Source organism: Excalfactoria chinensis, chromosome 2, assembly GCF_039878825.1.
Source record: "Excalfactoria chinensis isolate bCotChi1 chromosome 2, bCotChi1.hap2, whole genome shotgun sequence".
NCBI classification, from domain to species: Eukaryota; Metazoa; Chordata; class Aves; order Galliformes; family Phasianidae; genus Excalfactoria; species Excalfactoria chinensis.
In genome coordinates, this window is record NC_092826.1 from 4,794,552 (window position 1) to 4,812,646 (window position 18,095).

Genomic DNA, 18,095 nt, shown 5'->3' on the forward strand with positions numbered 1-18,095 from the left:
ATGACACAAGGGACCAGTAGGCAGAACAGAGCTGGCATTTAGACCTGAACTATGAATGAGCAAGAAAAGTTAACCATTCTGCTCCTTTCAATTCCTAGTGTGAGTTTCTTTTCTGTTAAGGGATGACTAGACTGTTGAAAAGAAAAGATGCACAATGGGTTTGTTTTATGTATCTTGTGGCTGATGAGCACAAATCTTCTGAACTTCCCTGGTTTATGCCTCAGGGTCATAGCATCTGTATCTCTTCTCACTGTGGAAGCGCTCTTTGCTGTTGGGTAGCATCAGCCACTCTGTTGTGGATTCAGGATTTTCAAAAAGGCACTCACTGTCTCAGTCTTCTCAAAGACTAGAATTTGGAATGGAGGCTGACAGGTTGGAATTTGCCTCCTGCCTGAAAATTCAAGTTCTTGCATATTTCCCAAGTTGTTTTCTCCTGTAAGCCATTTAAGTTGCTGTAACAAAGACCATCTTCCTACATTGTTGGGAGCTGGTAATCAAACTCCAGAAACTTAAACAGATGACCTACCACAGGAGGTGGGTGTAATGTATTCTGTTGCATGAGGTAATGTATTCTGATTCTCTCGGCTCCAGGGGAGAGAATAGAAAGAAAAAAAGAATATATATGTATATAAAAGAAAATAAAAACCAAAACCACAAAGCCCAAACCACAGACATAATCCTGGCTAGGGGAAGAAATCATTTCAGCTTAGTTTCTGCTAAGCAGCCCCTCCCTGCTTGTCCCCATCTTCACTCTTCTATCAAGGTGAAAACAAGAAATCAGTAAGCCAGGAGTAGTGTCAGAGTGGAACATCTTCCAAGCTGCCTTTGTCTGCTTGCTAATAATGAAAGTCTATTTATAGATTGGTGCAGAGCAGGGAGAGTGTGCTGTGGGTGACAACGTGATATGGATTTCACAGTCCATCAGTTTGGATTTCAAGTTTACAGTCCTCTCTCAGACTAATTGAGAAGTCAGACACTGTTTTGGGATGTTACAGGCAATGCAAAATAGGGCACTTGGTGCTGTGTTTAGCGATCATTTGGGGTCAGATTGGCTGCAGAGACAGCAAAGCACTCACTCTGAGATCAGTCTTTGCACAGTGGCCTGAGAAAACCCAGCTCATGAGAGGTTTTGCATGCTGAGCATCAAGGTGCTTGTGGGCTTGATATTATCTGTCATAGTCCATCTCTTCAAGGTAGTAATTAACTGAGGCCCCAGCTCAGACTGTAGTCTGGCTCTGGGACCAGGCACCGTGAACATGATGAGTGCCATGCAGCAAAGCCTCCCAGCTATCTCTCCTCATTCTGCCCATCCTAAGTCTGCATGTCTGAGCCATCAGTGCCCCGTTCCTACAGCTCCTTCTGGTGTTGCACACTGAAGGGGTATCAAAACCTATGCAACCACAAAATGGAAATGGGAGGAGGTGTTCCGCCCAGATCCCCCATCCCTACTTTGCTGGACTGGCATAGCAGCTTGTGAGATCAAAAGCACACTTCTCTTCCATGGAAAAGGGGCAGAAAAAACAATCTCACACTGACCCACGGGGACTGCAATAAACAGTGTCTCAGAATATTTGACCATAGATAGCATCATTCATCCTGCTGTGGTCATAGTGGATGGGTCTCATCATATTGATGTGCTGGTGCCACAGAGCTGGTCGCTCTTGGATTACACTTGAAACACTCAGGGTGCATGTTCACTGGTCTAGAAGAGCTCCCAGACTCAGTGAATCATGTAGTCATTGAATAGCTTAGATTAGAAGGAAACAAAGATTCCAACCCCCTTCCGTGAGCAGGGTTGCCACCCACCAGATCAGGCTGCCCAGGACATCCAGTCTGGCCTTGATCACTTTCAGAAATGGGGTATCCACAACATCTCTGGGCAACCTGTTCCAGTGCCTCACCACATTCTGAGTGAATTTTTATACCCTGACATCTAACCTAAATCTGTCAGGAGAAAGGTACTTTCTTTTCATGGTGCTGGGACTTGGGCACACTCTTGCTACAAGACCCTAAGTCTTAATTCTCCTATTTGAACCTTTTTGGGCATGCTTTCACTGAGTACTGTCAGATAGTATCTTGACAAAGTACTCCCTCCTAATGTTTAATCTTTTCCTATTGCCATTTCAGCTGGTAACCCCTGCCCTCAAGAATGAAGAACCTAATGCTAGAGCTTCAACCACTGAGGAACTGAAGATGGAGTCCATGCCAGGGGCTATTTCATCCAAACACTTCATGTCTACACAGACAGTGCTTAGGTTCATGTGGAAACATGGGTCATTACATATCACTGAACTCAATGACAGGTCTCAGATAGAGCACTGATTGCAGTGCCTAACTTTTAAGCCTTTGGGTTTCAGAGCTTTTGGCTTATATTTCATTAATGCAGGGAAGTAGACTACATAGCCTTCTGCATTTTGACTTTAACTAGGAAGAGTATTGTAAGGCTCTGTAGTTTTGTACAAGAAGAATGTCTAAAACTCTGCAAGTGCTAGGTCTTCACTTAAGAGTAACTGACACAGTTTTACCTAAGTCTTTAAACAGAGGATAGCACTAGTTGCACCGACCTGCTTACAACTGCAGCAATAGCTGCCCTCAGATTCATCATCATCTCCTAAAGAATTTCATGGTCCTGTTGGATCCTGAACTCACTTTGAGAAATCAGTAGGCATCTGGTCAAGCATTCACAAGATGTTTGGATTTGAAATTTCATCATTGTGGTGGAAATTGAGCTGACATCTCCTTGTGGATTTGGCCATAATGATTGGATGGTCTGGAAGCTGCTTATTGACCAAGATGTGTCTTGACATATGCACTCAGTTCAATTTCCACTATCACGTTCAGTTTTCAGTCAGATCCAGCCTTTTCTGCAAATTAATTTAAGACTGGATAAAATACAATGCATTTTGCTAGTTCTTGCTATTTGGTGATGTCTGTTATCCTGAACTCACCCTCCTGAACCAGTGGTGGAATATTTGCACCTTCTTCCCCTCATTTCAGACCCATCACATGATTGCTGTGACCTCATGAATTCATAAGGTTTGTTGCCTAACAAGGACTACTGACTTTGCATCATGTTTGACAATGAAGACCCTGGGCTGTGTCCCATAAGGAAAAAGCACTGATTTTTTCTGCTTTCCTACTGTCAGTGGCATTCCATAAAGACACTGAGAAAGGAGAAAAGGTAGTTAATTTAGTCAGTGATGCTAAAAATATGCTCTTAGAAAATGTAAGAAGCAAATTCCTAAATTGTTACATGTTCTGATAAGAAGCATTCTGAGTACAGCATGTTGTCACTTGTCAGAACCAGTTTTCTTCTTTCCTTTGCTTGAGTAGCCTTTGGGGTCGGTTTCTGCACAGACGAAAATGCATCCCAGATCATCTGGTGATGACTGTATCACTTCCCTTCTTTTAAAGAATGAAACATCTCCCTGCTAAAAGAAAAATACTGCAGCTTCATCTCTACCAGCTTTGTCTATTGCACTCCAGGCTTGTAAAATCTCCTGGCTCTATGTTCACTTAGCTGTGAAGTCTAACAAAGTGCTTGTTTTAGGCAACATCATGTCTAAACTAGGTAGACTAGCAAAATCTGTCATATCAACTTCACTACTTGCATTTCCCCCTGAGATTTTGTGTAAATATCATAGAATCATAAAATCACAGAAGGGTTTCAGTTGGAAAGAACCCTAAAGATCATTCTGTTCCAACCCTCATATCCTGGGCAGGGTTACAAACCACAAAATCAGGCTTCCCATTCTCCCATCCAACCATTTGACCTGGCCTTGACCATCTCCAGGGATGGGAACCCTATGGATTCACTGAGTCATCTGTTGAATTCTATATGAGCCTTATATTAAAGAATTTCTTCTTCATGTCTGATCTAAACCTACTATTTTTTAGTTTAAAACCATTAACTCTTGTATTATCACTACAATCCCTGGTAAAGAGTACCTCCCAGTCTTTCCTGTAGCCCCCATGTATGCACAAGGCTTCAGTGATGTCTTCCCTGAACCTTCTCCAGGCTGAACAATCCCAACTCTCTCATCCTGTCTTCATGGGAGAGGTGCTCCAGACTCCTGATCAGCTACATGGCCCTTCTCTAACTCACTCTACAGTAATTAAGCTATATCCTTACTTTACAACTCTATTATTAATTTGTCAGATGAAGATGTTGCCTCTCTTCCAGGCATGGCATCCCTGGAGGCCACAAAGCATGCACATATGGTGATGCACCACTTTGTTCCAGGAAGGTAGGTGGTCATGTTGTTATTCCTTTTCTCACTAATTTCCTCTCACGTGCATACTTCTCTTTTAAAGGCAAAAGTTGCTGGATCCCTGTGATGACTTCCTCTCAGCACCAGTTTTTAAGTGGGGCCAAATGCAGTTCATTGCACAGGCTTGTGGGAGCTTTCTGGACATCAGCAATGGCAGTGGCAGAAAGTAAACACGAACAGATGGCTCTTGGCCTAACCTCCTGCCTGTCAATGGCTGGCAACTCTGATATCTGGGGTTTCTCAGGGAGAATGGGCAGAGCACTGCCAGCTCCTATGTTCAGCATTGCTAGCTGCAACCTGCCAGGGAACACATATGGTCCACACTACCTACAGAGAGAGCTAGATAGGAGATGGCTGTGGGTCTCCCACTGTGATTCAGGGCATGCCTGATTCTGCTGGCTGGTGCCAGCTGAAATGCCGCAAGGCAAAGTATCTGGGAGCACTCCTGAGAGGGCACCCCACAGTCAGAAAATTACTGAAGGCATCAGGGAACTGAAAATACTGAGGCTGTGCTTTGTTCTATGTAACATCACTTCACTGAAGGTTTCTGGAAACCAGAATTCATGCATTTCTAATGAAAATGACACTTTAAAATGCTATACTTCCTCCATCTTTACATGAAAAGAGCGAAGCCGTGACACAGCATGGATACAGCAGTGTCATTTGCTCACAGAATGGTCTGCACTAACAGTTTGCAACCTACTTTGGGCTCTACTGACTTTGCACAGAGAATCAGACCACAAAATTCGATACCTCCTTAGGATGCAAGGAAACAATTAATGGATATAAAACACATGTTTCTCAGCAATTCTTTGGAGCTCCAGGGGCAGATCCTTACACTGGGATATATGAAGATATACAGGAGGAGTACAAAACTAGGCAAATGAGAATGTCTTTAAACCAGAAGAGGGGAAATTTAGGTTAGATGTTAGGAAAAAATTCTTTGCTCAGTGTGATATGGAACAAGTTGCCCAGAGAAGATGTGGGTGCCCCATCCCTGGAGGCATCCAAGTCCAGGTTGGATGAGGCCCTTGGCAGCCTGATCTGGTGCATGGCAGCCCTGCCTACATCAGGGGTTTGAAACTGGATGATCTTTGAGTTTCCTTCCAACCCAAGCCATTCTATGATTTTATGATTTATGTTACAGGAATTACATTTAAGTTGTAGGATGATTTGGTCATGTGACTCCAATGGAATTGTTATTTTAGATTACAAAAGAAAGAAACCAGCTTTGTGGCTGGATCTTGGATGGACCTTCTTGCAAGTCTTGATCGGTGCTCTTGGAGGTTAAAGTTCTGTACATTTGGATGCAGGAGAAAACTGAAGACTTTGTTCTTCCAACAACATGATATGACTCTGTACTCTTCCTGAAGACAAAGGAAACCTGATACATTTGGGAAATTCCACACATGAGTTCTGCCACCAATCACAAGACAACAAGGGCTGTGACAGAAATGTAAGCATAAATACTAATGCAAGGTAGCAGCAAACCTGGAGAGCATTTCTGCTGAGGCTGGATCATACTGCAGGTATCTAATGGCAAGAGCAGAAATATTTCATAACAGGACTAAGGCTTTATGTCAGTCAGAATTGTGACTGCAGCTGTTACACACATGCCTGAAACAGTTTTTAATTAACTGACAACAAGGAGCTTAACACAAAGTGTCTTCAGGGCCACATGGGGGTTTAGGTTGTGATAATGTTGTACTTACTACATAAATTATCTGATTTAGAGTTCACTTATGTACCTCTCTTCTGCCGTTCTCAACATTTTTTTGTGGATTGGATATTCCCATTGGAAAAAAAAAAAAGAAAGGTGTGACATCCTGGCATTCAACTCCCTGTAATCCTCTGTGAAGAGGATAACTTACTCTCAGCATTTCTGGCTCGGAGAAGCAGTATGTGAGCCTGAGAGCTTCAGTTCTGTAGTCCTGAGTTGGATTGACTCTGTGAACTGACTTCTTACAAAATAGTTAACTCTCTGATTTCTTTATCAGCTTTTAAGTTAAATGGAAGGCTGTGTCTTTCTGTACTGAGAGGTAGAACTTATCACAATGCCATCCCAAACTCTGCTGGATAAAGGCAGTGTTTTAGCATAAAGAGGTGATGACAGTAATTGTCTGTATGAGAGAGATGGAGACCCTTTGTGATAGTTAGTAAGGCTCCCTTGTGCCCTCTGGTTGTCATTAAGCACACAGCTTTGAAAACAGCAAGGAACTTCACAATTCCAGAAAACCTCAGAATCGTTAAAAGGATTTAGTTTGTAGTTAATCACAATTTTTCCATGAAAGGTGAAATGCTAATTATTTCCCCCTCATTACGTTAAAATCTTCAGAGGATTCAAATATTGGCATGACCTATAGTTTACAGAGACCCAGAAGACACCCACGTACTACCTAATTAGCAATGACTTTCCACAGAAGGCAGCTCTTTGAAGCATTACATTTTCCACATGCTTTTTCGTATTAACACTGTGAAATTAACACTCCCTACTTGCTACAATAGGGGATGAGTCAGACACATCAGTGCAGCACACCCAAAACCATCCCCTACCAGAATAATCCTTGTAACAGTTGCTAATAAGTAAAAGCAGAGGGAGTCTGTTCTGATCTCCTGTCAATGGAAGTTAAGTGTGCGTAGGGAGGAGAGAACAAAATTAAAATGGATAATTTGCATTAGATACACAGTATAATGAATGCACCTCAACAACCAGGGAATAATTTTCAGGTTGTATAAGTAACCAGGTCATGTTTTGGTCCAGGGCACTACTGCTGAAAGGTGAATTGCTTCAGTCTCCCAAAAGCAGCGATGCTTCAGAAATATCCAAGTCAAGCCAAGCACATAGCTGCTAGCGAGAGCAGGGCTGGCAGTTAACCATTGGTGTCAGACCTGTATATGTCCCTTGGCTCAGATTTTGTTGTCTCTTCCCCAGTAGGAGAGAAGAAACATTTGGAACTCCTCAGGTGCTGGGATCACAACTTCACTGATGATCTTTGAAGCCCCTTCTAACACAAGCCATCCTATGAATTCATGAATCTATGATTCTATGAATCTGTGATTCTATGACTTCTGTGTTTCTATGACTGCTTAAATCATGAACTGGCATCTTCTGATTCATCCCATCTGAGTTTTAAAGTTAATAAATATAAATATAAAAAGGATAAAAAGTTTTACCCTGCATTTTTCATCTTTATGTCAGCTCTGTGTTTCTGTGTTGTCTAGGACTTAGTCAGCACAGTAAAGTGAGTAAATCATTCTCACTGCAGCACCGAAATACACACACTCGCATTCATGCCATGGGCTAACCAACAGGCAAAGCTGGAAGTCAAGCTTTATGGAAACATGACTTTTGGAAACATTTTCTTTCATAGGGAAAACTGTCAATTCCTGTGGGATGATGCTGCTAGTGTTGGAAATCTTCAGGTGTATCAAGCAGCACCTAGAGAACTTAACAGGAGAGAGAACAGTGGGTAAAATAAGCTTGGTGTGGAAAAAAATTCTTCCTTACCTCCCTGATTTGTCTCCCCAGATCCAGGTGACATACAAAACCAGTAATTAAGAAAAAGTTCTTAAATAACACAGATGCTAACCTTAATCCATACTTGGAGAGGGAACTGTTCCAGTTCTCTTTCCTCCACCTGCCTAATCCTGGGATGTGGTACAGTAGTCTGTAACTGCTCTCATACATGCAAACATTTTCCTTCTACAGACCTCAATGCAGTGAAGTGAAGTACTGGAGACTTCCACTGGTTTCTGAAAGATTTTTGTGCCTAGAGCTAGTCTGGCTTCCTTAAAAAAGACTGCCAAGGGGAAAACTCACCCTGGGGTAAAGGCTACATAAATGAGGTTTTAGATTCAGCATGGGAACCATGTTTACTTTCTCATTTAAGGAAACGTGTGTCAAAATTTTTCTAGGCTGAAAAAGAGGGGAAAAAAGTTCCTCCTGGCAAGTTCTTTTTAGCCCAGGTTGCTGAAGGTGACATTTCTTCAAGCAGTATTTCACAGAATCACGGAATGGTTGAGGATGAAAGGGACCTCTTAAGGTCTTCTAGTCCAATCTCCCAGCTCAAGCAGGGACACATAGGGCTTGATTGGGTTTTGTCTATCTCCGCAAAGGAAGACTCCATTAACTGTATGAGCAAAATTCTCAAATGTTTGTTTGTCCTCACAAAACAAAACAAACAAACAAACAAGCAATACAAACCTTTTCTCTTGTTTACTTTCTGTACTGAAATGCTTATGAAATCCTCTGACTTCAGGTTGGTGAAGACTTAATTTGTTAGAGCAAATCACAGAGCAAAAAGCATAAAGATCAGTAAAAGGATATTCCAGCAGTGCTGGAAGGCTGCTTATTTTGGTACTAATCTTGTAAATTGTTTTTTATGTGATAAGAGGAGGTCATTTTCTCTGTTGGGTGCCTGTAGCTGAATGGGCACTCCTTGTACAGAACAAGATCAGGAGCTGAATAGTCAAGAATGATCTCACGCAGTAAAAGCCAGCTAAACAAACTAACCGTTGTTAATAAATATTAAAAATTCATCTTCTTTAAGAATAGCTGATTTGATAGAAATTTAATCTTCTTCCATCAGTGGTGAACCACATCACGTTAGGAATGGAGCAACTTTTACCCCAAAATAGAGCAGAAGTTTAAAAACATACTTCACAAAATATGTTTGAGTAATGCTTGATACTTACCATTGTTGTAGAAGGTGACTGACATGAAGTCCCATGCCGCTAAGAAGCAATTAAGTGATCATTTTCTTGGGATTAACAAAAGCTCCAACAAAAAAGGACCAAAACTGGTGCTAGTGTGGAGACGTAGCTGAAACCAACTAAAGATGATTAAGCATGAACTACAACAACTCTATAGGATTATTCATTAAACAGCCCTGGAGAGACTGTCCTCATCCCAGAGACAGGAAACCACTGAATATTTCCAGCCCAACAGTCAGATTTCCTTTACCTGGGGAAGTGCTCTTCCAGGAGATTGCTCTGAACAGAGCTAGGTACAATAAGCATGTGTTTCCTACTGAAAATTTTAGAACAGTTCAGTCTGCCTAAGAGAAGTGCTTTATTTTAGAGTTAGCCTTGAAGATAGTAAAGGATTCATTTATTTTACCTTTTCTTTTTCCATATTTGGGAAATGAATTATTTGATTGTATTAGTTTTGCTCTGTAGTTGACACGGTCCTGTTTTACTGAGTAATACAATATGTATATACAATATGTATACAATATGTATACAATGGCCACATTCAGATAGATATTATTTGGAGATATTTTTCATGTTCTTTGATTTCTTCTTAAATCATCCATCTGCTGAAAAGCTTACAGCTGTTACAAACCACATCTACTTCCTTATTTTTCTTTACCCCTTCTCAAAACAAAGGATTTAGGGAAAGGAACAATTGCGTTGAATATTTAGCATCATTTATCCTTGCCTGTAGATACATGAATTGTCATTCCTGTCCATAAAATTGCTTATATAGCAGCTTCGTGCAATGCAGCATAAAACACTTTATAAATAATAGCTTAATGAAAGAAAATAGAACAACAAATCATTTCTAGAGCAAAAGGATGTGTCATAAAATCTATTTGAACTATGCAAGTGATATCAAACAATCTTAAAACACATGCAGTCTGTGCTTGTTGTATTCCTCAGCAGAAGGCAATTCTGTGCATGAGGTGCATAGCAAGTAAGAGCTTTTGAGGCATGCAGTTTTCAAGCAAACTTTTCTGCAGGCAGATTTTTCCTCTGATCTTTCTGTGTGCCCTTGGATTTAAAGAGGCAGATAGTGCTTCCATTTAGGAGTTATTTTGCTAAGAAACTTTTGATTTAGTTGTATCTGAAAACAAACAGGACAGGGATTTAAATTATATGAGTATTCCTAGCTAAATTCCTTATGTTTGGCCTTTAGATAATTCCAAGCACTCAATTTCCAATGCAAAGAAGGCTACCTCGCATTTATGGGTACCCTAGTGGGAGCTTAATGTGAAATAGGTTGAGAGCTGTCCATTCAAGGACATCCAAATTGAATGTGCTGTGATTTAATTTTGGTGGAGTTGTTCTTGACCTGTTCCAATTAGAAAATTAACATTTAAAAAATGTTTCTTCTACACCTTAAGAGGCAACATCTTCCTCTTTTTTTTTTTTTCACATTGTGTAAAGTCAGATTAGAACTGCAGTGTGTCATAGATGAGCTGTTTCTTTTGTTTGTGTTGTGTGTTCAGTGGCATGGCAGCAAGTAAGATGCAGTAACGGCGACACCCTCGCTATGCCAAAATTGCTTTGGGAACTGCACAAACAACAATACCTTATGTACTTTTGCAGGAAGAAACAAAGAAGTTCATCACGTATGAAAGAATAATGTCCAGGAAGAAGTGGAAAATGATTATGATTTGCAAGGTACCATAACATGCTTCCCAGAGACTGTTAATTCGTACAGCTGTGGAATATGTGGAATATGCTAATAATCTTTTACAGTTACATGTAAGACATCAATAACCATCACCCAGTAATGTGTCTTAAATAGGATAAAGATAATGTTTGTATTAGTACTTAGTACACCATTGATTATGCCAAGGCAACCTTATCATGCCAAATGGGTGAATGCCCTCTGCTAGATACTGAATCAATTCTTTACAGCCTAAGGGCAAGAGATGTTTTGTGCAAACTGGGGAAGTATTCAGAATTGTTTGGAGTACTTGAAAAGTGCTCAAGTGATATAATGGTAAAAAAATTGTGTTGCAAAGGCATCTAGAAACTGTGGTTGAAGGTATGGATGCTACCACACTATGGATAATCAAAAAAGGTCTTCTGTACTTACTAGGAAAATAGGGGGGAAGGGATTTACTTAAAGTCCCATAGGAAGTCTATGATTCCTGTGATTGTATTTCCAACAGCTCAATTTCTTGGCAACATTATATCCTTAAATATTGTATCCTAACTCAAAATGATGTAACTTTAGTGGGAATAAGGCAAGTGAGGGCGCTGATTCTTAGTCAAGAACATGCAGGAGTCTTACTGCAAACTAGAATTGTTTGTTCTGGCTCCTGTGCATCCTCAAGCAGTTTCTAATGGCTTTAGTGACCTAGAGTTGAAAACCACTGTAGAAGAACTGAAACTTTTGAAACTTGATGCAGTGGATGTTAATGTGGGGTTTTCTTCTTATTGTTGTTTTTTGTTGTTTTTGTTATTTTTTCTGAAACAGGCAAGTTTCTGCTGTTACTAACATACTGGGCTCTATCCTGTTATATTTGTGCTTATCTACATGCTTCTTTTCCTAAATGCTCGTATGCTAGAATAAATTTCTGCATTAAACACTTTCTCTTAGAGCAGAACAACCATTACACAACTGAACAGAATAATAATGCTGTATGGAGGAGAACAAGAACACTATAACCTTGAGTGGGCCCAAGCACATTCAGCAGTGTAATATATTCTAGATCTGGTACTATCCTCCAGAACAGATACTCAGACATAACTCATACAAACAGACTTCCTACTTTTATAGTTTGCTATTATGCTCTTCACTCACACTGAGTATACTCAATAACTTTATCTGCATGAATTTCAGAAATATGGCCTCCTTCCAAGCATAAAAGTAAAGTAACAGGAGATAAAAACTGTTTTAATGAAGCCAAGGACAACAAACTCAAAATGTTGATATATAATGGAGAAAATGCTCCCCCAGTTTTTCTGTTCCTTGATACAGGTTTGGGCAATGCTGTAGATGAGTGCTCTTCAATTTAGCACCAAGTCATTTCAAATAGTTTATATTCCTGTGAAATCTCTTTTTCTGAATAATTGGGATTAAATATGCAAATAAAAAGAAAATGTCTTGAATAAGAAAAAAATCCTCCTTCTAATTATGATGTGTGTAGACTGACTATTAGAGCCATTGACAAAGGATTCACAGAGGTGTGTAAGCTCCTCAGTCCCATCCACCATTTACACTGTCTTATAATTGGGAATTGTAGGTTTTCATCATAATCTTTCACAGGACACGGAGAAAAGCATTAATCTTGAATAAAGACTTACTCTGTATTTCTGTCTGAAGTGAAAAGGCCATTGAACTTTCTGGCTGACAGTTGGATGGCAATGGTCTTTCCTTTTACTTACAGTAACTGTGTGTTGGATCCCTTTGTGAGGATACAGTCATGAAGAACTGCCTGCACATAACGGAGAAAATAGCCCCATCTATCATGTAACAATCCCAATAATTATCTGTGCTCCCAAAGCACTTCCCTTCCACCTACTTCTGCAGATGTTTCTGTGCTTACAGTACTTGCAAATTCCTATCTTTGAACATGACACGATAGCTTGGAGAGTTTGCCCATTGGATTAATATTCTCTCTTTTCCAATAGCTAAGCCTAGATTTTAAGAGGAAAAAACAAAGCCACAAATTCACATTACAGCAGAGAAACTCCTTCCTGCCCTCTCTGCCCATTGGCTCACACCTCAAAACAGGAGACAAAAATAAAGAATAACTGGGTTTTAATAGGACTTACTTAAAGTACACATGACCATCACCACTGATGTGATCCTTCACCTCTGACAGCCCACTGGAAAAGGAGCTGGAGTATTCTTGTTCGTGGGCTGGTATGCTGGTATCTGCCCATCAAATACTCTATTCTTCTGCTGAGAGAAATCAGCTCCTGACAGCTTAATTCTCACTATTCACCTCAGGCTCCAAGGTGCTGTCATGGCAGTGCTGACCTCTTGGCGATCAGTGGGAAGTTCCTAACCTTGACAAAAACAGAGGTGGAGAAACCTGAAATCTCCCATAAGCTCTCACACTCAAGGAAACTTTGTTTTCCTTGGGAAAGGGGTATTGGAATCATAATTTTGGCTTTGTAGCTGTAGTACTGCTTTTCTGCAAAGCCTTGTGTGACTTGTCAGCTATGAACTAAATCCAGGGATCCCGGTGAAATCCATGCCAAGGCAAAAGTTTCACTGATGCCAATGGCCCCTTAGTCAAAGACGGTGTTTCACTAAGTTGTAAGAAATATACAAATACCTTTGGTCTGCTCAGATACAGCTTCCTTTGGGGTGACAAGGGACTGAAGAATGAAAATTATTCAGGTATAAAATGGTGGAATAAAATTAGAAAAAAAGAAAATCTAGATGATACTTGAAATGTTTGTGTTTAAGAGAAATCTGAAGGAATGTTTTCTTGGCAAATTCTGTTGTTTTTTCTTCGTCTTATTCAACTAACTGTTAGCCAGGAACTATATAATGATTTGAGTTAAACAGAGTCTAGGTGGTGGGTTTATGTTCTATGTACAATAAATTGAGAGCATACAGATATTTATCCTTATTAAAAACACCCGGAGGAATGAAAACTTCCACACAATGCTTTTTTCTAGAACTAACAATACTCATAATTCTCACTTTCCACCTCTGTCTTATACAACAAGCAGAGTGCTGTGGTCATATATTTTTAATATTATTTCACAAGGGTCTGGTAAACATTCTGCAGAACAGAGAAACTGCATTTTCTTGGGCTTAGATCAGATATCTTCACAAAGCCCAGCCCATAGACAAATATATAATTAATAAGCCATATTGAAATTAATAAATCAGGCCAGGCTGGACTGGGCTCTGAGCAACCTGATCTAGCTGTAGGTGCGCCTGTTCATTGCAGGGGGTTTGGACTATGTGGCATTTAAGTATCCCTTCCAACTCAAACAACTCTTATTCCATGATTCCAAATATGAAGGACAGGGTTTAGACTCTTGGTTGTACACAAACTATCTGATGCATGAAGAAGATTTCTTCCAACATACATAAACTCTCCTGAGAGATTTGGGCCAGGCTCATTTACCACAACCGACATCATCAACCAGGAAGTGCTATGGAGACCAGCCTTGCCAGTAGAAGTGTTACAGGCAATTTTAAGTAAGCAGAATGCAATTGAACAGAGTCATATTGGTAAAAATAGGGGGTGCAGGTATTCATGTCTATTCTAGGCAAAAAACTCATGTTTGCTGAGCTCTCAGTCGTTGCACTGGCCATGAAATGTGCCCCGGTGCTCAGATCATATGAGAAATACAGAGTGTTGTTACAGGCAGGCAGTGATTTTTTTTTAGCTCTGACATGAATTTTTCACCCTGTGTTCTTCCTTTTCAGTTTCTAGGAAGAAAAGAAATGGAGCTTACCATGCAAATGTCCCTCTGCTCTGCCTCCAGCTAGAAGCTTAAGTTATAAGCTTAACAACGCTGAATTGTAGGCAACCCCCCCTTCAGTGCTTTCTAGTTCAGTGGCTCCGTGAAGACCTCTCTGAAGGTGCAGTTCTTAAAAAAGACTCTGTGGAAGCACAGCTGAAGCGTTCACTGCTAAATATAGAAATGCAATTGCTCTGAGTGAGGACTGTTTTCCACACGTTCACCTCCGGAGTTGCATTTTATAGGGAGAGTATAGATTTTATGAAGAAAAAGTGAGAGGTAGAAGCAAGAAATGGATAAACGGGTCAGTAAGGGTGCATGTTCTTTGCAGATAAAAGAAAAGCTTGGGCCAGCGAGGCTGGGCTATTGGCCAGCAGTTTGCAGGGGCCATGGGAAGCCAACAGTATCTTGGGCTACAATAAAAGAGGGGTGGCCAGCAGGAAAAGGGAGGGGGTTGTCCTCCTTTACTCCTTGTGAAGCCCCATCTGGAATATTGGAGTGGATCCAGAGGATAGCCTCAAAGATGATAAAAGGGCTGGAGCACCCCTCTTACAAAGAAAGGCTGAGGGAGTTGGGCTTCTTTAGCTTAGAGAAGAGAAGGCTCTGGGGAGACGTTATTGTGGCCTTCCAGTACCTGATGGAGATTATAAGCAGGAGAAGACCTTTTTACATGGTCTAATAGTGACAGGACAAGGGCAAATGACTTTAAACTAAAAGAAGGGAGAATTAGGTTTGATGTTAGGAAGAATCTTTTACTGACAGTGGTGAGGCACTAGAACAGGCTGCCCAGAGAAGATGTGGATTGATGCCCCATTCCTGTAAGCGCTCAAGGCCAGGTTGGATTGGGCCCTGGACAGCCTGATCTGGGGGGTGACAATCTTGCCCATGGCAAGGGGGTTGGAACAAAATCCCTTAAGGTCCCATCCAACCTAAGCTAGTCCAGCCTTCATGGAGATGTTTCCAGCCCCTCAATGGGATGCTCACCACCTGTCTTTTCCTACAAGTCCTCCTGGTGCTGCTCACTTTTCCCAGTTGATGTGGAGGGACTGGCAGCAGAAGGCAGGGCTGCAGGAGCAGGAGGCACTGAGGGCTGCTTTTCAGAGAGAGAAATGAGAAGAGCAGTGAAGGAGAAAGCCAAAAGCAGAGAGGTTTGTGGAAGAATAAAAGTAAATGCTATATAGGGAGGCAGAAGCATATCAGTGAAAGCTTAGGTAGGAGTCTGAAAAAATCAGATGAGTCCCTGGACAATAGTAACTGATAGAGCAATTTTATCTTTAAGTTGTAAGGAGTATGCAATATGCCTTCACTGTCTGAAGCTTCCTTTTCCCACAGAAGAATTGGACTCCTTGTAATGGTTGAAAACACAGGGGTGAATTTCCCTCTGTTATTTTTGCTTTCAAGGAAGCCTTGTACTCCTAGCTGTAGCTGTGTCTCAGTCTGAAATTGGACATTTTAAGAGAGATGGGGGGGAAAAAAAGAAGAACACTTCAAACATTCAGATATTTAATGAATGAACAGATCACTGGCATGAGCAACAGCTAGAGGTTTCAGTGTTCTGGGGGGTGGAAAGCCAGTGCAAGTGACCTCCAAAGGAACTGAAGAACAGTCTGTGAGGGCTTTTTCCTGTTTAATACTTGTGCAATTTTTTGCTTGGTTGCATGTGTGACAGGCACAAAAGAAACAGAGATATAAGCACTTGTCTAATACCATGTACAGTTCTGACCCTGGTGCAGAACCTTTGGGAGGTATTTCTGCTCTAGCCAAAGAGACTTTGGAGCCCAATAGGACTCCATGATAAACCGTCAGTTTGGCAGTTGCTCCAAGGCAATGGGGAAGGGAAAGGGAAAGGGAAAAGGAAAGGGAAAGGGAAAACACAGTTTTCTGTGCAGATGAATTCCCCACTTCCAGAAACTGGCGAGAGCCAGTACGGTAGTGTACAGGAACGAAGCCACTGCTCTATTGTGTGTGTCAGGTCCTACCACCACTGGTGGGCCCTTGGCATGAACAAGGTGGGTGTCCATGCATTCTTAGGTTTAATATTAATTGTTTGTGTTCCTGTGTATACTTTGAAATGTGATGCTCCAAGTACTACTAAAAGAGTCTGCTTTTGCACAATGTCTATTTGGTCCAACCCTTCCTTAGCTTATTTTGGTATTTGTTATGAAAATAAGTTCTAAAATAAGTTCTACCACAATTAGTTGCCTTGTTTACTAATGATTTTCTTGTATTCATATATAGCTCTTTGTATTTAAACATAGCATCTAATCTATCTGCATTTGTGTTGTTTAATGTGATAAGGCCATAGGACACACTGAGCCTGTGGTTACAGTTTTGATTACAGTAATGGCATCTTCAGTTTGGTCTTGGAAGAAGATTGTTTTCCTGCAAGTAGCGTTTAGTAAAGGGACTTGGTGAGATTATTCTGATCCTGATAAAGTGTTCACAGTGCACTATGGGAGGAACTGTTTTCTGACTACTGGGTTAAAAAGATGAGGGCAGCAGTACCGTGTGCAGGTGTATGATACCTGGGAACATGTAAGACTGGATTTTTGCAGAATGATATATAAAAAGGAGGTGCCCAGTGGTTCTGGCAGCTCATACAGACAACCACCTGTGACAGCTGTGAGCAGATCCTGATGTCTGAATAAACAATGTCTTTTTATACTGTCATTTTCAAGTAAAAATAAAGTTTGCTGGCAAGACATGTCTAGTCCCCATGATTTACTCCAGGTCATAACAAACAAACATCTATAACTGGGTCAGAAGATGTCTTCAGGTCCCCTCACTTGGCCAGAACTTTTAGCACAAGGCCAACTTGCTGTCTTTGAGCTGCTGCAGACTCTAAGGAACAAATATTCACAGGGGGCTTATGATGTCTCTCTTATGGTAAGGTTGGAGTGATTAATGCCCAGAATAATTCTGCATCAGCTCACTAAGGAGTTATAGCCTGCTTCTTTCAGCAAGAGAAAGATGAAGTAAAGATGAGTACGTAATCAGGTGCCTGAAATCAGTTTTGTGGCTTGTCAACCTACTGGTCCCAGGAATGGGTTGCAGTTTTCATTCTAGCTGAAGTCAGTGGGAGACACTGAAGCTCAGCATCTTTGAAAATCAAGCTACTTAGCCTCAATAAAGACAGGTGAAAATAATGGAGAGAACATCTTTTCTTCAAAACAACACCACAAGTGTTGCTCAGCTGGTGTTGGAGACTTCCTGCCAGTGGCACCTGTGCCACCATCTCTGTGCCTTGGCTTTGTGTAAATCCAATTTAACATCATTTTATGGAAAGTGTGAAAAAAAGCTTTTTGTGCTCACAGTGTGTATGCTGGGTGAAACTATTACCATGAGAGTAGGCAGGAGCAGTGTAAAGGCATCATCACATATGTGTCACATTATCCATATTGTCAGTGTAATTCATCCATCAGGCTTAAGAATTAGCACAATACTTTGGTGAACAGAAACACAACAGTAGTGATCTCAGCAGCTAGAGTGGACTCATCCTAGCTGTAAGTGTTAGTTTTTCAAATACACGTTAAATTTTTGCCCTCGAGCACTTACATATAGCTATGCTCATTTTGGATTGGCTCAGGAATCAAATCATGCTTTGGTCAAGGCTTGAGGCTGGTCAGGGAAATAAATTTACAGCATGAAATCTTATCC